Source organism: Felis catus, chromosome F2, assembly GCF_018350175.1.
Source record: "Felis catus isolate Fca126 chromosome F2, F.catus_Fca126_mat1.0, whole genome shotgun sequence".
NCBI lineage: Eukaryota > Metazoa > Chordata > Mammalia > Carnivora > Felidae > Felis > Felis catus.
The window spans coordinates 58,989,992-59,017,853 of record NC_058385.1 but is presented as its reverse complement, the minus strand read 5'-3'; positions in this window follow the sequence as shown (position 1 = coordinate 59,017,853).

Sequence of the window (27,862 nt, the reverse complement as noted above, 5' to 3'; positions counted from 1 at the left end):
CATATAGCAGAAGAGAGATAGAGGGTAATTATCTCTCCAGATTGTCATGCCTTAGGTGACAAAAATCTCACATACAATTTAACTCTTCTCCTTACAGGGTAATATAAAATAATTTTACCTTGAGTTATTTTTTCTACTTATAAGCTTGCAACTAGTAGATAATAAGCTCATAAGATCAAATGTACAATATAGTGGTTATCATCAACATGACATTATATATATTTCAAAATTGCCACAAGACTAGATCTCAACGGTTCTCATTACAAAAAAAAATGATAATTATGAGACATGTTAGAGGTGATAGCTAAAGATACAGTGGTAATCATGCTGCAATATATAAATCCATTAAATCAACACATTATATACCTTAAATTTACACATGATCTATGTGAATAATGTCAAAAATTTAGAAATAGCTGAAGTAAAACTATCGGATCTCTGAAACAGTAATTAGTAACAGTTTATTGTGCACATAAAAACAATGTGTAACCTGGGAGCTCTCAAACCAGCAGTGAAATGAGGCACACTGGTAGATTGTTATAAGACAGCTGATAGAGTGAGAATGCAGAGGCTGTTTATTCTTTACAGTGACTGTTTATAACATCAGAGCTTCCCTAGTGATAGGGGGATGGTTAAAAGTAGTTACCTCCTGTCAGTTTTGGGGAACATTTTGAGGATTGTTTATAGTTTTCAGAGGTCTTTACGAGAAGCAAAGCAAATTAAGTTTTGCTTGTTTGGAGAATAAGCTAAATTAAGTTTTGCTTGTGTGGCTTAATTGGTTAGGTCTCCTCAGTAAATTATCAAGGCCAGTAGCCATTTTGTCTTTGATTTTGACAATTGTATCTCTATCAAAAAAAAGTTGGTTGGCAAAATACTCGCGAGCTCCATTCATGTCATTGCAAATGGCAAAATTCCATTCTTCTTTGTGGCTCAGTAATATTCCATTATATGCATATATACATCACATCTTCTTTATCCATTCATCAGTCATGAATGGAGCTAAAGAATATTATGCTAAATGAAATAAGTCAGTCAGAGAAAGACAAATACCATATGATTTCACTGACATGTGGAATTTAAGAAACAAAATTAGTGAGCAAAGGGCAAAAAAAAGAGAGAGGAAGGCAAACTAAGAAACAGACTCTTAACTATAGAGAACAAACTGGTGGTTACCAGAGGGGAGGAGAGAGGAGGATAGATTGAATAGGCGATGGGGATTAGGGAGTGCACTTGTGATGAGCACCAGGTGATGAATGGAAGTGTTAAATTACTGTACACCTCAAACTAATATAACACTATGTTAACTAACTAGAATTAAAAACTTGGCCAAAAGCTGGTATCTTCAAGTTTTGGAATTTTCTAGAGGCCCCTTCTTGTTAATATCTATTCTGTGTACTTACTATGTATTAATTTATCTTTGGGTAAGTCATAGCACTTTAGGCATCCCAATCACTAGGCTGAATTCTAGATGTGCTTATTTAGAAGCTCAGTATATATTGTCTCTAATAATGGCAAATATATTTAAAACAAGATATAGATATAGATAAATAGATATTTATGTGTATATATATGTAATTGATATGTAATTGGTATATGCATGTATGTAGTACATATATAATAGCATATAGTACATGATATGCATTTTCCAAAGTCACTTCTGATTTTCTGTTCATATTTCCTTAGCCCTAAAATGATCCCCAGTCTTCTTCATCTGATTTATTTTTCCTGCTATGATGTCTTCTCTTTCTACCTCTTCCTCAGAGGTCTTCACTTAATCCCTGACACCGAGATAGGTCTTCCCATTCTGTTCCATAGTTACCAAGGTGGGGATCTTTTGTTAGTTTTAATTTACAGCTGTTGCTGTTTGTGCTATCAAAGGTACTAGTTCAAAGTCCTAAACCAAACGGATATATTAACTACTTAGTGATCTTTCACAGATCCTTTCCTTTTGCTAGATTTGGAATTATTCTGAAAACTTTGAACAAACTTAATAGTGACAACAACACTGAAATCCTTTCTTATTACCTCTTTTTAACGTAACAGTTATTCCTGTCAGCACTTGTTGTGATGTCTCAAGGGACTACTCTGATTTGTATGTCTTTCTCATATTTTATGTGTATTTCCTTCCAGAAATTTTCTGTAGCTTTAATTAATGAAGGGATGCCTCAATTTAATATTATTCAGCTTGTTGAATAATGGGTTTTTTGTTCTTCTTCACCATGTATATGGATAACCCGTTTACTAGATTCTAATGTCTTTGTCTGGTTATTCTTTCTCATAATTTTTGTTCTGACCAAGAATGTCATATAATTAAAAAAAATTTTTTTCACAATTTATGCTATCCTCCTTTCAAGGTCAAACTGATAATATTGTTTACATTCTAAAAACTGAAAAGATTTCATCCACTATGTTTTTTCCTCTTCCTTCGAGCAAACCTGATACCTAAAGTTTTGGAGTTACAAACATAGATTGGTTTTATTTTTTTAATGTTTATTTATTTATTTTAAGAGATAAAGAGCTCAAGTAGGGGAGAGGCAGAGAGAGAAGGAGAGAGAGAATCCCAAGCAGGCTCCACCCTGTCAGCACAGACCCTAATGCATGGCTTGATCTCACAAACACTGAGATCGTGACCTGACCCAAAGCCAAGAGTTGGTCTCTTAAGTGACTGAGCTACCAAGGTACCCCAGATTGGTTTTATTTTTTAATTAGATAGTGAATTTGTTTGTGATAATGCTGTTAGAACGCAACTGTGTTCTTTATTTCAGCCCAAGAAATTCAAACATCCTCGTAATACTAAGATCGCTCATTTCTTTAATCTTTTTCATTTGCTTCTTCATTTTAAATACTATCTTTTTTTTTACTATTTTACAAGTGCTAAAGAATGTGTATAAACTAAGTTTCAATTCATGACATCAGGCTGGTCCGAGTGCAGTGGTGTTTCCATTTAATTGATCACAGCCAGTTATAGATTTCATGACATCAAACAGGCAAGCTTTTTATTAACAGAAATTTATTTATGGATCTTAAATAAGATGCATTTATTATCAATGATTTCAATCTGAGATTACCACTGAAAATGTAGAACAAAGTAGTTAGGTACTTGTATTAATGCTGTATATAGAGGCAGTCAAATGATTAAGAGAATATAACCCCTTCATTCATTTATCTTATTTTCTTAACAAAAATTACAAAATAGTTTAGACAACCCAAAATTCATAAAGAATAGTATAATGAACATCTGTGTAATGATGACCTAGCATAAGAAAAAGAAACGAAAAATGTAGAACCTGTGTATATTTCTCTTCTCAATACAAACTACAGTTTCTTGCCTATCTAAAATAACAACTTGTAAATATCTATTATGCTGAATTTGGCGTTTTCTATTTCTTAAAACTTTTATGTACTACATATCTATAATATAAACCATTATACAAACTACATATCTATATATCCATATATGCTATATATATATATATATATATATAGACACACACATGCACATATGTATATGTGTACATACACATGCATGTATGTATACATGTACATATGTATGCAGATATGCAGTATTCACTTTGCACAATAGCATGGGACAATGATAATAACCACACAGGCTGAAACCATGATAGTGATATTAATAATCAATGGAAAAATTACAATTTTCCAAAACTTTTGAAAAACTGTCAAGGACTAAAAATCTTTCTTACTGCCAGTGACAAATGTGTAGGGAAGTGAAAAAAGCGGTAAAACCAGTATTTATTTAATACCCTGTAATCTAAAATATTAAAAACTTTGGTAATTGAGGTATTTTATTTCTTCAAAAAAAAAAAGTGTGTTTTGAACAGAACTTGCCTTCCCACTATCTGGATTATGATACAGATTGAGCATCTTTTTTGACTTCAGAATTGTCCTACTTTTTTCTAAGTTTCAATAAGCTTCCAACATTTACCTTTTGTGCTTTTGGTGTTATGAAATATCTATAACAACTCCTTTAATATGAACATTTTTGCTGATGGGGCTCCCTTTGTTTTCCCCACAATCATTTTTTCTCATTTATTGCAATAATTTTGCCCTCGCTAAGTTTCTCTAGCTGCATAGCCTCTTGAAAAGAGACAGTGTCTACATTCCAATGGTCAGCTATTTCTTCTCTAACCATGGTTACATTTAATTTGAATTTTACTTCCAGCATTATCACATGTTACTTCTTTGCTGTGCTTTTATCTTTGTTGGTCACTTTTTTTTTTTGATTACCCATTTAAAAATATGTATAATGTGAGTTTATCATTGGGAGACACAAAAACAACCAAACTATGTGAATTGCTTTCTGTGCATGAACAGAATAACAGATGCCCAGTGACCAACAAAAGACAGACTTTGAAAGAGATGATGTGTTGGTTGTGATCAGGATGCACATCTGTTACTTACAGAGTGAACTACAGACAGAAGAGCTGGCAGAAAAGTTTGTACTTTATATAATTATTCACAGATATTATATCATGTAACTGAAATTTGAATTGTGTTATGGGGTGACTGATGTATTTTTAACTATGGTAAGTGAATTTCATGCATATTAAAACCATACAAAGTGGAGTAATACTCTACATATTTTTACACTTTTTATAAATGATATTATACTCAGCTTTTGCTTACAAGTGACTTTATCCTTACAAATATGTTTATGTGATTCTTTTGTGCTTATGTGTGTACCATTAGTTCATTCATTTTCATGGCTGTGTTTAATGCAATTAAAGAAATAAAACATGCTTCTGTGTTTAGTCTTATATTGGTAGTAATTTATATTTCCTCAAATATTTTGTCATTACATATAGTACTACTATGAATATTTTCCTGTATGATTGGCTCTTTAGATTTTTAAGACTTTTTTTGAGTTTATTTATTTTTGAGAGAAAGAGAGAGAAGGAGCTGGGGAGGGGCAGAAAGAAAGACAAGGAGACACAGAATTCAAAGCAGGCTCCAGGCCCCGAGCTGTCAGCCTGATGTGGGGTTTGAACCCATAAACTGTGAGATCATGACCTAAGCCAAAGTTGGGCACTCAACAGACTGAGCCACCCAGATGCCCCAGTTCTTTAGATTTTATGTGCAGAAGAATCATCTAGGGATGGGCCGCCTGGATGGCTCAGTTGGTTAAGTGTCCAACTCTTGATTTCAGTTCAGGTCATGATCTCATGGTTCATTCGTGACATAGAGCCCCATGTGGGGAGGAGAGTCTGCTTGTGATTCTCTCTCTCCCTCTCTCTCTCTGTCCCTCCCCAACTCATTCTCAAAATAAATGAAGGAACTTCAAAAAAATAAAGAATCATCTTGGGAGATATCAAGATATACAAAAAACCAATTTCCATGCCTAGAAATTCTGATTCAAATGATTTGATTTGGGGCCCTGGACAGTGGTTATTATTAATTAACTTCTAGAAATTCTCTATAAGTAGTATACAGTCTGGATTGATAACAATTATTCTGGAATATATTAACTGGGGTGAAATGCTAACTTGTGGCCTATGTGCATCTTTAATTTTATAATTTGTCCCCCAAAATGGTTGTAACAATTTCTACTTTCACCAGAAAAATATTAGACATGTTCCCATATTCCTGAGGAGATTTTGAATTTTTAAACATATATAATGGTTATAAATTTTGCTACTGCATGGTTTGATCACAGGTTCATATTTGTAAATGTCATCTTCCAAGTTCATATATTTTACCAATTTTCTAATGACATTGTTTAGGTTTTCCTCATTGATATCGAATTTTTAAATGTATTCTGGCTATTAAAACTTTATTATATGCACTTAAATATCAGATTATCTTCTGGTCTTTTTAAACTTTATGTATTATCTCTTTAAATATACAGACATCAGTTTTTTTTCAAATTTGGGAACAGTGTTTACCAAAGTTTCTGTTTTATTGTTTAAGAAATTCTTCCTTATACAAATGACATAAAGTTGCATTCTGATATTTTTGTTGAAAAGTTCAAAATTTTACTTTTGTTAAATCTTTAATCTACATGGAATATGTTTGGTCATAACGAGGACAATAGGTATCAAACTTTTTACATTTGTTAGATAGTATGAAAGATATACAGATGCACCATGTGAACCACCCTTCAAGAAAGAATTTGTTGGTCAAGGGTGAAGAATATAGTTAGCTGACATCCTAGGCCATGCTATTCTCAAGGCAGCCCCCAACAATGAATGTATAATATAGAGATAGCCAAGGGAATGTTCTCATTGGGGCCCCAGGTAACCAAGATGGTAGCACAAAGGACTCGTCATTTCTGTCCAAAGTAGGACTCAGGACCCCTATCTCAGGCAATCTTTGCTCCCAGGCTCTCTTTTTAGTGATATCAAAGTGTTCAGAAAGGTCTAAAGGGATATATGTAGAAGATTGTTTCTTGAAGACAGCACATGCTCCACTGTGAAAAGTTGACATTATATCTACAGTTGCTGTGTTGTGATCTAATTCCTGCCTAACCTTTTCTGATGAAGAATTTTCTGGGACTCTGTGGCATTATCTAACTCCCTTGTCAAGTTCTGAATCATAGTATATGAAAATTTCCCAGCTTTCCAGGCCTATTGAAAAGTATGTAGTAAAGAGCCTTGAGGACAGAAGAAAGTCCAGATTTCTCTGTGAGGCTTCACATTTAGTTTTCAATTCAAGGTCTATTTGCATTCATCTTAAATCAATTTATCCAAAGCTCTCTTTTTCTGTAGGTGAATTAGCAAGTCAAATTGGACCCTGGATTATATCAGAAAAAATACTGGAAAAAAAAAAAAAACCAAACCAAACACAGATATCAGTTTATTAAAATAAAAAAAATATTTTTACTTTCCAGATAGACATCATGAGACATTTGTTCCACAAATCCAATTTCACCTTTTGGGTGCCAGGTAAGAGTCTATATTCAACCAAAATATCTCTATGAAATACTTAAATAATATTGTATAATTTCAATGACTTTGAAAAAGAGTGATCTGATGCCAAGCAAATGATTTATAGTGGAGAGATCACAAGGTAGATCTCAAGCCATAAAGAAGTTGAGCTTAAGTAAGACACTTTCACTGCAAGATATATAAAAGGGACACAATCTCCAAATAAATACTTTCTGATTACTGTCTTTTATAATTTTTTTTCTTCTGTGAAACTTCAGTACAAAGCCTAGCTCCTATAAAAGATCCCTAGGAATTATTTTCTGTGAAGACATGATTATCCCATCTTAAATACCGCGGATTCAAAACTATGTCCACAAACTCATTGATACTTCTCTGATCAAGAGATACTCCTCTCACCAATTCAGGTTCACCTCTTCTTGGGTGTGGACTGGACATAGTGAGTCCAATGAATCGTATTTCCAATGAATAAAGTGGAAGTGTCATTGTGTATTTCACAGACTTAGTAATAAAAGACCCTGTGGCTGGCTGGTTATTCTCTCAGCAAGTTATTAGGTAACTTGCTTTAGGAGAAGGCTGCTGCCATATTTATCAGACCATTGTGAAGTCCTAAGTGGTATGTAACTGAAGCATCCTAACAATATTCATCAAAGGACTAATGCCTCCAACCAATGGCTATATGAATCAGATTTCTTAGTTGTAGACTTCTAGCTCTAGTAGAGCCTTTAGATGATTACAGTCCTAGTGGGCATCTTGGCAGTAATCTTATGAGAGATCCTGAGTCAAGAATACCAAGCTTAGTCACTCTCAGATTCTTGACCCATAGAAAGAAAAGAAGATAAGAAATATATATTGTTTTAAGTTACCATATTTTTTATGAGTTTATTTTATTTTGAGAAAGAGAGAGAAAGAGAGAGAACGTACAGAGAAATAGGGGAGGGCAGAAAGAGAGAGAGAGAGTGAGAGAATCCCAAGCAGGCTCCATGCTGTTAGCACAGAGCCCAACAGGGGGCTCACTCATGTGAACCATAATCTCATGACCTGAACCAAAATCAAGAGTTGGATGCTTAACCAACTGAGCCACCCTGGCACCCCTAAGTGACCACATTTTAGATTAATTTGCTATGCAGTAATTGGAAACTAATTCACTAGCTTTGATATAATAGGGAGTGTTAACCTTTGACAGCTTTATCTCTTGGTATGTTTGCCATCTTGAAAAGTTACTCAGTAGTTGATTCCAATTATTCAAGAAACCAGTTAATTATAAGAAACTAGTACTAAAGAAAGCTGAAAAGCACCCAAAGTAAAGTGGAAACACATCAGTTGAATTGACTATATATCATATATTTTAGCAAGTCACAAGGAAATTACAGACATTAGATTGTCTGTATTGTGTCTAAGGAATGTCTAGTATTAAGGATATAGGTCTTCTAAGTTAAGTAACATGTGTCTATGGGAAACCCAGTACAATGATCCATCAAAGAGGAAAGAAAACACTTAGGAGAATAAAAAAATCAAATTTATCCAAACAAAGCATAATAACTATTGATTCTGGTCATTTGGATCATGCTTGTTGGTTTTGGAATTTGTATATATCCTATAGAAGTTGTCTGATCTGGTGTTCTGGATGGATGCTACCTGCTCTTCTAAGGACCATCTATTTCTAAAAGGTTCCTAAATATCCCCAGCTTTAGCTTTAAGATCATGTGGTGGTTAATTTTATGTGTCAACTTGATTGGGCTAAGGGATGCCAAGCTAGTTGGTAAAACATTATTCATAGATATGTCTGTGAAGGTGACTCTGGAAGAGATTAGTATGTGAATCAGTAGTTTGAGTAAAGAAGATTGCCCTCACCAATTGAGGTAAGCATCACTTAATCTCTTGAGGGCCTAAATAGAAAAAAAAGGGGGGGGGATTTACCTTCTCTGCTTCAGCTGAGACACCCATCATCTCCTGCTATTGGACATTGATATTCCTCGCTTTTAAGCATTTGGACTCAGACTGGGACTGACATAATCAGTCCCCTATTCTCAGGCCTTCAGATTCACTCAATTACATCACCAGCTATCTTGGTTCTCCAGCTTGTGGATGGCAGGACCATCTTGGCTTCCACAACTATGTGAATCAATTCCTATAATAAATCTCTGCTTACATATACCTATGTTTCTCCTATTGTTTCTCTGTAAAACCTGACTAACACAGACTATAACAACATTTCAGTAAACAGAGTGTTAATTATTCTCTTAGAAAGATGGGGTTCTAAGGATTCATTATTTGAGGTTTTATTGGTGTGGTAGCTGTGAAAGAGTGCCTGATTATTTTTTTATAGACTGTTCAGACACTTTAAAGTTTTTTTTTCCATCATGATAAGTGCACTCTTTAGTCCTAATTACATATTTCACCCATGCCCCTACTCACTTCACATCTGGTAACTGTCATTTTTTAAAAATTAAAGTTTGTTTATATTTCTTCTAGAAGACTAGAATTTACTTATCCAGATTTTACAACATAAAAGTGCTATTTTGGAGAATACTGAGAAAAGACTATAGTTTGCACTTTTGATGATAAGACTGGGTTTATTAGAGAAGTCCTTTGTAACATTTTTCATATCTATTTTCAATAGGGCAGTACCTAAGAAGGAAGTAATATTGGTAGATACATAGTTTTGTCTATAACTATCTCAACAAGGGGAGAGTTGATGAACACTAACAGGGATCAATTCCATCTGTAGAGCCAGGGGCATATCCTAAGTAATGGAAGCTTAAGTGTCTCAAGGAACTTCGCTAATACTAGTTTAGTATTCTGCCTTTTTCATCTTTCCCAAATATTAGAGGTGATATGGTAGTGAAATTTCAAAGTAAATGGAGAAGTTGTCAAAGCTATTTAATGAAAGTATCAACAAAATGTGCCTCCTTATTATTGAATGGGTCGGAATTCTCAAGATTGGGGACACCAAATCAAATATTTCTTTTGGTGACCTTGAGAGCTATAACTCTCTGGCAAGGCAATTTTTTAGGCCATCTGTGAATAAGTAGTGAGTAGCTCATTTGCAAATCCATTAAGGCAAGAGAGTAAAGTATTAAAATACTCGGAGATGGGGCGCCTGGGTGGCGCAGTGGGTTAAGCGTCCGACTTCAGCTCAGGTCACGATCTCGTGGTCTGTGAGTTCAAGCCCTGCGTCGGGCTCTGGGCTGATGGCTCAGAGCCTGGAGCCTGTTTCTGATTCTGTGTCTCCCTCTCTCTCTGCCCCTCCCCCGTTCATGCTCTGTCTCTCTCTGTCTCAAAAATAAATAAACGTTAAAAAAATTAAAATACTCGGAGATGATCAAGAATCTTGAAGCTTAGGGTCTTGTCTGTGTCTAATATTGTCACTTTTACCAGGATATACTGGCGACAAGTCAAACATGTACCAGAAGCTACCCCAGCCATTCTTGTAGTTTCCCTACCCAATATTAAATAAACACCAATTTTCCCTTGCTGCAATGGATAATTTCATACATCATAAGGCTCCATTTGAAGTCATCCTCTTGTGTGATTTACAAATCAGATTTTCCAACATATTTTGTTCTATTTTTTTAATGTATCTTTATTTTTGAAAGAGAGAGAGAGAGCACAAGCTGGGGAGGGGCAGAGAGAGAGGGAGACACAGAATCTGAAGCAGGCTCCGGGCTCTGAGCTGTCAGCACTGAGCCTGATGCGGGGCTCGAACTCATGAACTGTCAGATCATGACCTGAGCCGAAGACAGACGCTTAACCGACTGAGCCACTCAGGTGCCCCTGTTGTTCTATTTTTGAAGCCAAACACTGTCCTTCCATAATAGTTTTCTGGTACTTCTCCAAAGATTAGGCCTTTGAGTGTTATTACGGATTCAAATATCTTAGTAAAGTCTAACTGTATGGCATAATTATCAGTTAAGGTACTTTTGTCCTCTCTTTTTACATGGTTTGTACCATTACAATAGTCAAATCCTCAGAAAATATTAAAAGTTCTTTAATCTCTTTAACTTTTTAAATTGGAGTGCCTGTTGCAGTCAAGAACTCAATTTTTGAACCATTCAAAATCATGGGATAGATGATCACTACACATAGCAACACAGTTATTTCTTGCTAATTGGCAAACTCTGTTGACTGCAATGAGTGAAATATCATTATCCACGTTGATTATGCTTCTACCAAGGTGTCTTGGTACAGTGATGCAAATTAAAATTTGTAAAGGTGGTTCCAGCCTGTTAATTCTGTTTTTTTTTTTCCTTTGTTTGTTTTTGTTTGGTTTTGTCTTAAGGTTAAACTATAACAAACAATAACAAATGTGGAATTACTATAAGGGTCTTTAAAAGTCTGATGGGTCATGGACAATTCTATAACAAAGCCTAGTCAGTAATGAGTTTCTTCCTCTTCTTGTAGTAGAAGGACAACAGCAGATTTTTAATTTTTACAGTGTTATATGAAAATATGTTTGAGAAAAAGTAATAGAATTTCATAATGGGCAAGCCACTTGTCTCATAACTTTTGTATATTCAGTGTGCAACAAAGTTTGCAAGGTGTAAGAGACCATCAAAGTTAAGGGAGAACAAAAAACAATTTGGTATTAAGTCTCCACTGGGTAAAGTACAGCTGTTATTTTTCTGATATAAAATGGGTAGAATTGGCTTTGGGTGAGAGAAAGACTGTAATTAACCCATAATCTCAGATTATACTCATGAAATTGAATCAAAGTATCAATTGCTGCCCCTATTTCTCAAATATAAATAGGTAACAAGGGTTATGATAGTTAAGTGAGAGTGATTACTGAAGAGGCCATTTTAAATCTCAAAGTGACTGATCACATCTAGGTTCAAAGGAAGGCATCTGATACCAAGGACTTGATTAAATCATATAGCACAGATAAACGTAGTAAAACTTAATATTTTTTAAAATAACTGACCTGGAAAAGTTTTGAATGGCTTATAGGCTGTCAGAAGTGAAGGATTTATCTCATCAGAATGAATGAAGTCTTAGGTAATACATTTTATTTTGGTAAATTTAACTTTTCTCTGGAAGTTTTTTTTGGGGGGACAAATCAGCAAGTACACAGTTTTAGAGCTTATCTCACAATCAGAACATTGCAAAGATAATTGGATGTAATATATTGGAACAAAAGAAGCATCATAGGGAAATTTGAAATTCTTAAGGACTTGTGATAATTAGGAGGGTGCCTCAGCAATATTCTGGAGTAAATTGTGGTACACTGTTGATTTTCCTGGGAAAGGCACATGGAACAATCTAGATAACCTCAATCTAGAAAGACACTCAAGAAAGCAGAACACAGATCAGTGATTATAAAAGATGGAACCAGAAGCAGAACTGAAGATGAAATAGTATTTGTCTTTAGAATTATGGGAAGCAGGGAGTTATTATTTTATTTATGGCTCTGAAGTTATGAATAAACGTACATCTCTGTTCATTGGTTTTCTTGACCAGGAGGACTAATTTATTACAAAAACCTGTACAAGGTATGATTAGTACATTAGGCTTTCAAGTATTGGGTTTAGTTTTATTTCTAATTTCAGAGAGGAATACATAGATAATTCCCCAACTTCTACACATATAAGTAGAAATTAGTGATAGCCTAAATATCTCCTAGAGATCTTCAATTGGAGTTTGATTTAGGCACAAGGATACCAGTAAATAAATTTCCAAATTATCTATAACTACATAATGAATAACTGGGTCCATGGGGCTTTCCAGGAAGGCACCTTCAGGAAATGATATCATCTCACATTTTGTTTGCATAGTGATTTATCAACCAGCTTTTGTTTAAAAATGTCCTGTTTTTTTGTACTGTGATGTTTAATCTCAAGTTAGCAATATGATGTCATTGATTGAAGAATAGAGGAGGGATGTGCATAGTCAGCTCCCATAAGACAGCACAAGCTGATTCCAGCACACCCTTTCTGTGGATGTCACAAAGGATGAAGGGACTTTTAAAAAAATCTTTAAAAAAATTGTTTATTTATTTATTTTCAGAGAGACAGAGACAGCTCCAACAGGGAAGGGGCAGAAAGAGAGGGAGAGAGAGAATCCCAACTAGGCTCTGTGCTGCCAGTGCAGAGCCAGACGTGAGGCCAGAACTCACGAAACTGTGAGATCACGACCTCAGCTGCAACCAAGAGTCGGACGCTCAGACGACTGAGTCACCCAGGTGCCACCAGCAACTTTTTTTTTTCTTAAAGGAAGGGTGAGAATTATAGGATGGAACATCAGGATTTTCAGGATTGTAGCTCTCTGCCACATGGACAGTTTGGAGAAAGTTATGTGATGGTTCAAGGGCTTCAAGTAAATGCTATAAAGCACATTTTAGTTAAACATGTTCAAGGTTATCCTTTAATATTTTGTGACGTGTCTCCTCATAAGTTTAAGAGTTAAATGGAAAGATTGGGCACTTGGTTCTCCTTTCATTGGAGACCGTGATTCCTTACTCACGTATTTTTTTTTCCTTTCATTTTCTCAGGTAAGGCATTACAATTATTTTTCCAATTTGTTTTCTGCTTACAATATCTACAGGTGTCTATTTAGAGGTTTCCTCCATTCACAGTTTTCACCTGGATGGGAGCATGAACTGGTTTAATATGTAAAGTCATTAGTTTATTCTAGGTCTTGCTCTGTTTGTGTTTTAAGATTGATTCAAAATCTGTAGCAAGGTGCGATGCATCCAGCAATGGGATCTTCTCACTGCTGTCTTTGCTAGTATATCAACCCCCCTAATGGCCTAGTAGAGGCCATTCACACAAAGTGAGAAGAAAGCAGGGGTCATATCCGAGCCAGGTACCATTCTTGAATCTTGTCAAATGGTGTTGAAGATTTCTCTCTGAAATCTACAATGGATTTATCTTTTCTTTGCTTACAGAACTGGATTCGGGCCTGACATAATTTCTAGGAAAGACTTCCAGAAGAGTTTGTCAAAATGCCATAGCTTTCCTAAACACTCCTGACATCCTATGGGATTTGCAGTTTGAGGTTTGTAGGCTACCCTCTGCATCTTCGCTATCTGCCATGGTCAGCGTTAATTTTTTTTTTTAATCTAAGGTTCTTAGCAACATGTGAGCCATTTGATATACACTTCACAGTCCTGGATTTCATGTGTGTAAGACTACTTAAAATTGTTCTGTATATTTCTATGTCCCCATCTAAGCTTTGAGAAGAATGAACAATGGCTCTTAGTTTAGACTTAGAAGAAGATTTAATATCAGCTGTTAAGTGTCTGTCCCTATTTCGAATGGATTTAACTTAATGTCAATTGACTTTTCAGGGTTTCAGTCTTACCAGAATGAAAGGAAAGAAGATCAGAGGGGAGGATAAAAGAGGATCAGAGGGAAGAGGAAAAGCAGGATAAAAGCAGTTGGGTTCAAGCTTTGTTTAGAGAGATCCAAAACGAAAATACTTTTGCATTTTTCTAAATTATCCATGTGCCTTTGCAAAGGAAATGAAAAAGTGATTTTGGAGTCCGAACTTCTTTATTCTTTCCATGTTTACATCATTGGCTAATGTTTATATCATTGCATTTTTCCCGTCTGTTCCTCAGACGTGTGTGTGTGTGCATGCATTAAAACAGATAAATGTAATCAATACCTCTTTTTGGCTCCAGAACAATGTAATAATAGGTGAATGTTAATAATTTTAATTGGCTCAGTTTTTATTTATTTTTTTTAAAAAAATTTTTATAAGGTTTTATTTATTTATTTATTTTTGAGACAGAGAGAGACAGAACATGGGCAGGGGAGGGGCAGAGAGAGAGGGAGACACAGAATCTGAAGCAGGCTCCAGGCTCCGAGCTGTCAGCACAGAGCCCCATGCCGCGGGGCTCGAACTCACAAAACGAGAGATCATGACCTGAGCCGAAGATGGACGCTTAGCCGACTGAGCCACCCAGGCGCCCAGTTTTGATTGTTATTATTGTCTTAGTTCTGCCTTTTTAAACCCCCAATATTGATCCTTTAAAAATATGCAGTGATTTGATTTAAATGTTTACTAATATTTTTGCTTACTCTTTCCCCCTTTTTTTTTCTCAATCTCACACCTTCAACCTAGGTTTGCTTTCCTTTTTAAAAATAAGCCAACTATTTTGCAGCTGTTTGATAGAGTAGCCACTAGACATATATAGATACAGAAATTTTAAATCATTAAAATTAATGAAAAGTAAAAATTCTGTTAATCTGTCTCATTTGCCACATTTTAAGCACTTGTGAAGACATGTGGCTAGCAGCTCCCATACTGGATTGTGCAGATACAGAACGTTTTCATCACACTGAAAGTTCTCTTGGGCAACCCTGATCTATAGAGGAGGTCTGTTAATATTACCCTGGCTGGTTTTGTGTATTTTGGAACGTATACAATTTGATCTAATGATTTTTGACATCACAAAGAGATCAGTGATTGTGAGAGACTGAATTCATGACTGTTCCAGGCAATGAAAACTTGCATGATGATGCGGTTTCCGGGACAGTGTTCACACAGGTCTCACGCACACTCAGTGACAGCAGATTTCATTATTTTGAACAGAAGCACACAAAGATGATCATCGGCCGCTGCACAAAATTAAGACTGCTTCAATCACTTTCCTAGCTCATTCTTTTCCAGTTCAAAGCTGGTTCATTCTTCTAGCCCCTGGTATATTTTCAAAGAGCAAAGTTTCTTTAATCTTATGATTTTAAGAGTACGTTTTCTCAGTAATGTTGTTTTGTATTATAAAATATCCCATTTCATTTCAAAGAATAAGGTTTCTAAGTATTTTATGTCCTTGATGCTCATTAGCAGAAACAGCTTTACAGTTTCCCACACTTGAATGAGAGTTTTTTCCAGGATACAGAAATTGAAGTTGACAGTTATGTTCTCTCAACTTTGAAGATATTATATCACGGTTTTCTGGCATATACTCTTACACTTGGGAAAACTGCTGACAGTCTAATTATGGTTGCTTCGTAAGTAATCTGTCTTTTCTCCCCAGCTGCTTTCATTTAGTTGTCTTTGGCGTTCTCCTGTTTTAGAATCATGCATCTAGGCCTGGATGTCTTTTTTGTTTGTTTGGGATTCATTGTGCTTATCAAGTTTGAATATATATCTTTTTCAACAATTCTAGAAAATCTTATCTCACTCTGTCTTCACATGTTACTGCTTCCTCCTTTTCCCCTGGACTCTAGTGGGATAAATATTAGTCTTGTTCAATCCCCCAGCTTCCTTTACCCCTATTTAATACTCTTGCATCTTGCTGTTTTTATTCTCTAGGTTTCATAGAACTAATTTATTCAGATCTCTCTTACAATTATTAGTTCTCCTTAAGCCATGTCTATAATGCTGCTTAACCCATCCACTGAATATCCCTTGGAAATAGTCAAGAGTTTACTGACTGTCTGTTCAAGGCAGTGCTGAGGATATCGGATTCCCTAGAGCTATGTAGTTCATTTGACTTTTTATTTACTATTGATTAAGATATTTTACAACTCTCTGAGGGTAAAGGTTAACTTGTGACAGACTTATTACAATGCAAATTACTCTTGTCTGAGACCAATGCAAATGATTGTTGCCCTGTTAAAATGATAATCACAAAGGTTATCCTTTATTGCCCCCAAAGAACATTTACTGTTTTGTATCTCATTTGCAATCTTTATTTTTTTCTTTTTTAATGTTTATTTAATTTTGAGAGAGCAAGCGTGGGAGGGGCAGAGAGAGAGGGGAGACAGGATCTGACGTGGGCTCTGCACTGACAGCAGTGAGCAGGATGCGGGGCTCAAACCCACCAACCATGAGATCATGACCTGAGCCAAAGTTGGACGCTCAATAGACTGATCCACCCAGGCGCCCCTCTCATTTGGCAATCTTAATCTACCATTTATATTTTTTAAAAAGTTCCTATTAGAAAATATAAACTTTCCCTCACAAACACCATAGAAAACAGCTTTACCATCTTACTGGTTCCATCATTTATGAGTTATTTAATACATCTTTGATATGCATTCTTTTACATGTGTTGGAATATCGCATTTTTAGCTTTTGAATATTATCCTTTACGTGTTTGGGGGCATTGCCATCAAGATGCCTGTGATCACTAACCAGCAGGGAGCAATTAGTATGCTGACCAGGAAGGATACCTCATGCGCTGTTAAATCCCAGGCAAGTCTGTTTTGGCTCTTTGAGTGATTCCTGAGAAAGATTAATAGATTCAGTATATAAACTTGTTTGCTTGTGGTTCTTAGTTAAGTTTGATTCCGGTTCTGGTTGGCTTTTGACCTTTTCCACATTGGTGGTAGCAAGGATCAAAAATTTGGGTTCCTCATCTAACCATTTAGTGGCTTCTTTTAGTAGAAATGGGAATTTATTCTCTGTTGAGTGAGAGAACAGAAAAAATAGGAGGTTTTTTTTTTTTAATTTTATTGTTGTTATTGTTTATGCTATTTGTTTTGCCTATTTGTTAGCTCAAAACAATTAAGAAAATATATCAAGACCATTGAAAACACAGACCTTTAGAACTGGAACATATTATTGAACTGGCAGTTCTTCCTTTCCTCTGATTATTGCCTGAAAATTCTGCTATAAACTACAAGCTAGAAATTGGATTTCTGAAAAAAATAGTGAAAGGACTACTAATAATTGATGCTTCAAATAATAGTTTTGTATACAGACATGTGCTCTGAATTTTATTTGAAAATTATCAGATTGGACTAAAAAACTAAATTATGATTTCTGTGTTTCTTCTTTGTCTAGACAAGACATCTTCGGAAGCTGATTGCTGACCCATCCTAACAAAACAGGAATTATTTACACAGCACTCTATAAGCTGATTAGAAAACTATATTTCTAATTATTTGTTTTTGCAAAAATTACTATGTTTAACCATCTCTTTTCTGATGAGTAAATGAGGAAGTGATTTATTTTTCTTTGTCTTTAACCTGCATATTAGTAGACTATGCTTTCACAAACTGAAATAAAACACTTAAAAATGTTATATGACTCACAATGACCACTCAAAATTCAAAAATAAAACATTTTACTGAGCCTTCTTCATTTTCATGGCAATACAGTTATTCTAATGTTCTCCTTTCTAACAGAATATAATTGAAAAATCAATTATGTAACCAGGGCCATGAGTGTCATATTGGAGAATGCCATTTATATAATCATGTGTGATAAGCGCACCACTGAGGATGAATTGCTGTACTTCTTATGTGAATGAATGTCAACAAAGCCCTTGGAAGAAGTTGGCATGTTACCTGTTGTATGACTTATGGAACCAAACCTCATAGTAATAAAGATAATTTCCTTACAGGCCAGGAACCTTGGGAAATTTTTGGAACCTCGACCCAAAGTGGAGGTGAATTTCTTGGGCTTGATTGCCTAACCTCACATAGAAGAGCAAATATTAAATCCAATTGAAAATACAATCCTAGATTCCTGACAACTACAGACGGACATTAATTTTCTGGTCTAATAGTTGCTAAACACCAAATGGTTCTACCTTAGATGACCAATGTAAGGAGATTTATACATGTTAATTAACCCTTCCTGTGCCTATACAAGCAAATCAGGCCAACATATATAATGAGACCATCTTTTTGTGGTAAATAATAACTTTTGAGAATTATTTATAAATCTAAAAGTGAACACTGTTAATAAAAATATCTTAAACTAGGTGATTGGCAAATGAACCAGTGCAGTATCTATTAATTATAGTGCTGGGCACTGTCTAGCAGGAATTATCTGAATCTCTGGGGGTATGTATGTGTATTGGGCATTCTATTTATTATTGATTAAAATAGTTTACAAGTCAGTAGGGGTAGAGGTTAACTTATAGAAAATCAAAAGCAATAAAGAGAATTCTTGTTAGATAGAACTGAAAATAATTTCTGTTAGTAGAATAGATAACCCCAAAGGCTATAATTTATTGCCATATAGTACTTTAATTTTATATTTAATGCTAGTAATGCTACTCCAATGATTAAAAAAATATTTTGCTGGAATATGTCAATATTTCTTCCTCAAAAATTTTCTGAAACACTACCATTTTACTGCATCCCTCAGTCTTTTAGTTAATAAAATGTTGATGTATATTAATTTTACATATTTATGAGACTTCTACTTTTAACTTTGGAAAATAATATTTTAAGAGAAAGGATTTATCCAGATTCAGCATTTTGATATATATTTTTAAATGGTCCTCATGCAATCTAACTTTTCATATCTCCAGAAATAAAAGTTTTTCTTCTGTCTTTGGACTCCATTAACTTTTCTGTACCATCTACTGATGGGCTTGAGACCAGCATGTATTTTGAAACCTCTGATTAATTTTGGAGTCCCTTCAGAAGATAGGGGGGTGGGGTGGGGGTGGGATAGAGAGTAGAGGGATTCTTAGGCCAGTAAGACACTAGGATAGTTTACTTGATTTTCTGAGGTTCTCACTTAAGATAAAGGGTGAGAAATTTCCTGGGGACTAAGGGAAACACCAGATCTCTGACCAAGCTTAGAGGAAACTTTCTAAACTTCCGTAACTCCAAATATGTTCCAACATAACCTCATGGATTCCACAGACATAATGACCATATTATTCCTTTGCAAAATGTGTTCTTCTTTGTTACCACAAGGTTGCAGGTGGCTGCTTTTGAGCAATGCACTTCTAGGTACAGAATTCAGTTGATGTTGTCTTTCCCACAGGCTTTTATCTGCAGTTTGTGGCCCCAAATGCATAACAGAATATGATGCTCTTAAAAAAAATGCTTCTGGGCTTCACCTCAGACCTACTAAATCAAAATCTTTGGAATATGGCCTTTGGGATTCTTTTTCTTTCTTTCTTTCTTTCTTTTTTTTTTTAAGTTTCACAAGATTATTCTGAAACTTGAAAAGTAGAAAGTCATTGATTGATCCCAGTATTTCCCAAATTGTGACTATACAAATAACCTGTGGTGCTTTTTTAAAAATACAAATTTTATGCCTCACACCCAAAGCTTTCAAATGAGATCAAATGAACTTTTTCTTTTCTTTTTTTTTTAGAAACAGTGATCTAGTCTGTTCAAGATCAATTAAATATTAGATTGATATTGTAATTACTTATAGAGCTGTTTCTCTCAAACTTATTCATTCCTTAACCACAAAAATGTCAGTAAATATTTCTTGTAAAAGGATAATACAATTATCAAAAATAAAGGTCTTCCTTATTACCAGCTCTTTTGCATTTGTTTTCCAAATAAGAAAAAAAAAAGTTGGTAGGACATTGTATCATTGCATTATTCTAGGCTGATAGAGAGCATTTTTCAGTTGCCCATCAGATAACAGGTTCCCAGATGATTTGCTGATTATTAGGAGGTAATCACCTCATGATTAGTTTCTTCTACCCTTGCAAACAAAGTCCCAGTACTACCCAGGTTTTCTAGTCCCAGTGCTGCTCACATTTCCTACTGTTGCAATCTTTCAGGTAAAGAAATTTTGACACGGTTTGTCCAGAGAAGAGAGGGCACCCATTAATTCTTAAGCATGAGACTATGCTGATAAGAAGAGGGCAAACATGGAATAAATATTTACCCAAAAGGAAAAACACTGTACTTCTTTTCCTACCAGATAGTATGAATGAGGAGCTGCGTAGGGAAGAGGCAACTCTGTGAGAACCAATAGAAAAGGAATATGTCTTAAAAGAAAAGAAAATTGTGTACTATATGAGAGACCTAAGAGGATCTGATTCCCAAAAATAACTTCTAGGCGTTGAAACTTGGACATACATAGTCAAGTCAATAAAAAAACTAAAATAATTCTAAAGCATTAGGAAGGTAGCAAATGTAGGAAGTAGTTACCATCCTACAAGTGATAAAAGGAAAAACTTAGAGCTTAGAGGACAAGGCTCTATGGAGCTTGAGATCAGACCTCTGATGGGGAGGCACCACTTGGTTAATGTTGCCATCTTTGGGCATGGGGAGAAAGGACTGTGGACCTAGAACCAAAGCTTGTGAGAGGAAGGTGCTGCATAGCTCATGCCAGTGACTCCAAGATGGGGGTGCATAGACATATCAAAACTATTTAATATCATATAAAATTGAGACACCAGGGGCGCCTGGGTGGCGCAGTCGGTTAAGCGTCCGACTTCAGCCAGGTCACGATCTCGCGGTCCGTGAGTTCGAGCCCCGCGTCAGGCCCTGGGCTGATGGCTCAGAGCCTGGAGCCTGTTTCCGATTCTGTGTCTCCCTCTCTCTCTGCCCCTCCCCTGTTCATGCTCTGTCTCTCTCTGTCCCAAAAATAAATAAACGTTGAAAAAAAAATTTTAAATTGAGACACCATTACGGTTGGGAAAAAATCTCATGTTTTCTTATCTTGTGTTTTATGTTGTTATTTGCAAGACTTATATTACAAATCAATTATAAAATCCCTGCAGGTAATGAGTATTTTCTTACATTTTTATTAGTATGTTCCTTCTACAGTTATCGATAAATATTTAATCAATTACATGTTTATACTTTTATTTTTTTTATTTCAGAGAGAGAGAGAGAGAGAGATTGTGAGCAGGGGAGTGGGACAGAGGAAGAGAGAGAGAATCTTAAGCAGGCTCTACACTCAGCATGCAGCCCGATGCAGAGCTTGATCCCACAACCCTGGGATCACTGCCTGAGCTGAAATCAAGAGTTGGATGCTCAACCAACTGAGCCACCCAAGTGCCCCACATGTTTATGCTTTTAATAAAATATATATTCAACTAAATACTGTTAGGTAGAACTGAATAATGTTTTAGCTACCTTAACTCATAAGAAAAATTCATTCCATTAAATAATTCTGTTCTTCAGAGTTCCAGAAACAAACAACAAAAAAATCTGAAAATATTGAAAAAACAAAACCAAACTTAGATATAGTAACAAAGATTCCAAATTTGCAAAGAAATATATCTAGAATTTTGATGTGTGTTTGTGTTTGGTTAATGTATTTCCCTGAAGATACTTTCCAAGTATTGGCCAGTTGTTGGCCAGTTGTATTTGAAAAGAAAAAAAGTGTATTTGGATCCTTTGCCCATTTTCGAACCGAGTTATTTGTAAGATTCCTAGGACAAGATATAGGTAGAAAGTTCCTTGACATTGGTCTTGGCCAAAATTTTTTTTTTATTTGACACCAAAATCAAGGGCAAGGAAATCTAAAATAAACAAGTGAAACTACATCAAACTAAAAAGCTTCTGCATAGCTAAGGAAACCATCAACAAAATGAAAAGACAATCTATCGAATAGGGGAAAATGTTTGCAAAGTACACATCTGATAGAGGATTAATATCCAAAATATATAAGGAACTCATACAACTTAATAGCAATAAATAAATAAATAAATAACCCAATGAAAAAATGAGCAAAGCACCTGAATTACTAGTCATCAGGGAAATACAAATTGAACCCATCATGAATTATCACCTCACATCTGTTAGGATGGTTATTATAAAAAAGACAATAAAAAATGAATACTGGAGAAGTGGGGGAAGAGAACCCCTGTGAACTGTTGGTGGGAATATAAACTGGTACAGCCACTACAAAACCAATATGGAGTTTCTTCAAGAAATTAAAAATGGAACTACCATATATGATCCAGCAGGCTCACTTTTGAGTGTATATCCAATGGAAACAAAATCACTGTTAGAGATATCTGCACACCCATGTTTATTGCAGTATTTCTCATGATAGCTGAGGTAGAGAACCAACCTAATTGTCTGTCAATACACGAATAGATAGAGAAGTATAGTATATAATATGTAATATGTATAATAATGGAATATTACTCAGCCTTAAAAAAGAGGGAAATCCTACCATTTGCAACAACATGGATGAACCTAGTGGACATTATGTTAAGTGAAGTAAGCCAGACAGAGAAAAACAAATGCTGCATGTATTACTTTCATATGGAATTGATAGAAAACTTAAAAGTCGGATTCTTAGAAACAAAGAACAGAAAGTAGTTGTAGGAGTTGGGATAAAGGGACATGGGGAGGGGCTGGATGGAAGTCTAAGGATCTAATGTATGACATGGTGACCATAGTTGATATATTGTGTTGTGTAATGGAAATTTGGTAAGAAAGTAGATCTTAAGTGTTCATCAAGAAAAAAAAAAGATAAGTATGTGAGATAATGAATAGATGGGTTTTTCAACTCTGCTATGAGAACCCCCTCACAATATGTATGTATATCAAATCATCACATTGTATAGTTTAAATATATGTTATAATTTTATTTCTCAATTATATCTCAATAAACTGAAAAAATTATACTTTGGTTGTGCTAGAAACTTTCCATTTTGCAGCAGTCGCAAACACTATTACTTTTATTTTTTTTATTATTGCAGGTTTTTTGAGATATAATCAACAAGCAATAAACCACATATTTAACTTTTTTTAAAAATCTTTTCTTGATATATAGAAAATGATGTCTCATTGATTTCATTCACATTTCTTTAATTATAAGTGAAACTGAGCTTTAAATGAAAGTCAGTGTTACTGTATATTAATTAAGTTAAAATAGAAGATGGGTGCCTGGGTGGCTCAGGCAGTTTACCATCCGACTTTAGCTAAGGTCATGATCTCATGGATCGTGAGTTCAAGCCCAGCATCAGGCTCTGTGCTGACAGCTGGGAGCCTAGAGTCTGCTTCAGATTCTGTGTCTCCCTCTCCCACTGCTCCTCCCCTGTTCAGGTTCTGTCTTGCTTTCTCTCTCAAAAAATAAACAAACATTTAACAATTTTTTTAAAAAGTTAATAAAATAAAAGAAGGAAAAATTAAAAAATAAGCACAAACTTCTAAGTAGTAGTGAGAATAAGTATTTTAACATTCAAACAAACATTCAGTGAAGCAAATTTATCTCCAACTTATTTCTCCAAATATTATATCATAAATATGTTTACTCAAGTCAGAGTAGTTTCTTTTAAAGCAGAGAAGATGTTCACTTAATTATTTACTCAAACCATTTTTATTAAAAACTTATATTGTTCCAGGCATTGCAAGAAGTGCTGAAAATGCAGTATTAAATAACATAGACAGATTTTCAGGTAAATGATATATATGCAGAGGAACAATAATGATATAGAGTTATACAAGCAAAGGGCAAAGAAGTGGGGGTGGTCATCATGTGTTATGGAATGCCCAGGATGATAGCAGACCTAAAATTTTCAGGTCAGGGAAGAATCCCTGGGGAAGCAACATGTATATTAATGAATAATACAAGAGAATACATTATCTCTAGATAATGAGGCATAAATCTTTAAAAACAGACAAAGTGAAGATTGCACAAAGCTTTAAACACTATGATAAATGTTTTAGATTTTATCCTAATCATAATGATGGTCCAAACAATAGTTTGGAGAACGTTTAGAAAGAAGGACTAGACTAAGAACAAATGTTACCATTGAGAGATTATAGCTTGAAGTGGTGAGGTGAAAGTTGGAGGTGAACAAAATAGTCAAATTAGAAAGATATATCTGATGTGGACTTTATAGGAATTAGTGATTAGATGTAAGAGACCAAAGAGAAACTTGGAGAAAGGCTAAATCTTTGCACAATCAGGCAGAAAGTCTGTCATTCATAAAAGTAATACTCACATGCTTGAATATATAGCCCTGAGGGTCATGAGAAATATCTGTGTTAAAAATATCAAGGGAATTCTTTTTTTTTTGTAAATGTTTGTTTATTTATTTTGAGACAGAGTGAGCAAGAGCATGAGCAGAGGAGGAGCAGAGAGAGAGGGAGAGAGAGAATCCCAAACAGGCTTCCCACTGTGAGCTCAGAGCCTAACATGGGGCTTGATCTCACAAACCATGAGATCATAACTTGAGCTGAAACGAAGAGTCAGATGTTCAACTGACTGAGCCACCCAGGTGCCCCCAAAATATCAAGGGACTCTTAACGGTAAACCAACTATGCCACATATTTACCCAGTGTATTCATTTAATTATACCATCTTGCATTTTCTTTGGAGAAATTTTTTTTCTTTGAAGCCCTTTATACTTGATTTTTTTAGAAATAATAGATGTGGAACTAAGAAAACTATTCTTTGCTATTTTATTAATTATTATGATATTAGGCAAGTTGCCTTATTAATAAAAATTTAAATAATCAATTTTATGTATGGCACAAAATGTTGCAAAAACTATAACATGTAATGAAGTCTATTCAATAAAAAAATTATGGGGCTCCCAGTGACTTAGTTGGTTGGTTAGGTATCCAACTCTTGATCTCAGCTCAGGTCTTGATTTCAGGGTCATAGGTGTGAGTCCCACATTGGGCTCCACGCTGGGTGTGGAGCCTACTTAAAAAATAATAATAATAAATTAAAATAAATAAAAATAAAAAAAGGGGACCTGGGTGGCTCAGTTGGTTAAGTGTCAGACTCTTGATTTCAGATCAGGTCATGACCTCACAGTTCGTGGATTTGAGCCCTGCTTGGGATTCTCTCTCTCTCTCTCTCTCTCTCTCTCTCTCTCTCTCTCTCTTTCCCCCCTCTCTCCTTCTCTCCCTCTTCCTCTCTCTCTCTCTCTCAAAAATAAATAAACATTAAAAAATAAAATAGAAACAAGTTAGAAGTTGAAATATATGCATGCTTCATGAGAACTGGAGTCAGGTAACCTTTTGGAAGAAAAAGAAAAGCTGTACCCTGTTCTTCTCTAATGGGCCTTATGATCTCTTATCTCAGCCACTGTCCTACATTTCTCTTCCATTCTTTCAAATGATTTCTTCATGTTCACACCCAACACTGATGTTATCTCTGTGACTACCTAACACTACGATTATAATATTATAAGCCGCCAACTTTACTAATGTATTGGTAGTACATGACTAGCACAGATTCTGAAGAGACACATGTCTGGTTTCTGAATGGTTTTGGATCAGGTGTACAAGTTAGGAATCACCGGCCACAGAGGTGGAAGCATGCACTATGTCATCAAATCTATGACGCTCTTCATTTGAAACTTCGTCACTTTCACCTATCTCTTAGAAGGAAAAATAATACTATTTACTTATAAATTCCAATCAGAAATAACACATGGGATAAAATGTACATTTCAGCATTAGTGAATGATAGTGATACACATTTCACTCATTTAACAAAGGCCAAGAGAGGAAGCAATTTCTAGAGAAAGAAATTATATGTGTTTAGGTCTCTCAATATTACCTATTTAGACCCATCCTTTACCAGCCCTGCTTTTACAACCTAGTTGATTCTGTAAGACTTAAACAAAATCCCTTCAATTAATAAAATCTGATCAGAAATACAATTAACCCTTCCATATTTGTGTGTTACCTAATGCTTATTGGTTCACCTGTTATTATAAGGGTGACATTGCACTGTGGTAGAGAATGGATGATCTTTTCATTACATGATGTTGGGTCAATTAGATGTCTACATAGGAAAAAAAAAGTTCACCTTTACATGATGTCCCAAAGAATAGAAAACTTAATTTTAGATATTTTACAGAGATAATGTGAAGGTGAACATTTTAGAAAAGAACACAGGGGAACTTCATGATTTTGACATAAGTGAAGATTTCTTAAACAGAACAAAAAACACATTATCCATAACAAAAATATTTGTAAAAAGTTTTCATTAAAATTAAGAATGCATGGTTATCCAAAATACCATTCAGAGAATAGTTATCGTTTGACCTTATCTGAGAAGTATTTATGCGTTATTTTAATGCAGTGCGTGTTTAACTAGCCAACACAGAGGCACTAAGTGATAGGGCGTGGTTGTTAATATGATCTTATTTCTTTACTCCCAGAACCTATATTCCATTTACAACAAAAATACATAAATCTCTAATTTAATTTATTTTTGGCAGATTTTCAGCATTAGGAACCTGCAGACATCTCCTGTGCAGGTCAGTTCTATTTCAAGTTGTTCATTGAACACCTACTATATTCACTGTTCTACTTACCACCTCTGTAGTGGTGGAGTAAATACTCTAATAAGGATGCCGGATAAGGTGACAGGATAGAATACGTCTTCAATACATTAGAACCAGGGGCTGTTTTTCTCTATTATATGGAGTAGTCGCCACAGAAGTGAATAGTGAGATATTCTAAATGGAGGTTTGGGCATACATTAGGAATACTTCTGCACTTATTCAAAGTGGGGAAAGCATTACGTATTGAGGAAAAGGATGCATCTATTAAAGCACAATGTAAGCAAAACACAAAATGCCTCAGAATAATATATCAGAGACCTAAAGTTGCATGAAGAATTACTCAGAGGAATGAACAAACTTGGATTTATATATTTCATTTATAGTATGTGAACCAGGCACAAATTTTAATAAATCCTTCTCCAATCAAGTAGAAAAATAAATCTAAATTAAATTTTTGGATACAATTTTCTTGGCTGAATGAGAACACAATGAAAATGTTATTAACCCATTTTTAGAAAACATGTGGTGTGTCATTTGATAGGAAGCTCAAGGAAACCTAATCAAAAATCCATATCAAAATCAGTTTGCAATAAAAAACACTGGCACATAAAAAGGAACAAACATGGATAAGATTAACTTCAGATGGTATTATGGAGAGATGTCTATGTACTAAGCTGAAATAGAAGCTTTAGATTCATTCAGCTCCTAGGAAGCTCTACACAAAGGGAATGAATTTAAACACTTAACATTGAAAACGACCTTATTGAATCCTCAGATGCAGTGCCTCTTTACTGTCACTAGAGGGGAATCTGAGAGGGGTTTAGGAGAAAGTTTATAGTTACAGCTGTAGGTTGAGTAAAGGATCCTGTGTGAATAAATTTTCTTAACAGCATGCTTACTTCAGGGGAAAAATGAAGCATAGAATGTCTGAGAAAAAGCCATATTGTCAAGCTATATTGAAATAATTGTTTCTCAGCAAGGAACAAGATTTGTCAGATGCCCGTGTTTAGACTCAAGTTCTCTGTTGCCATATGTTTCAATAAAATGCATGATATTTTATCAAATAGTTAGAAGAAAACTATCA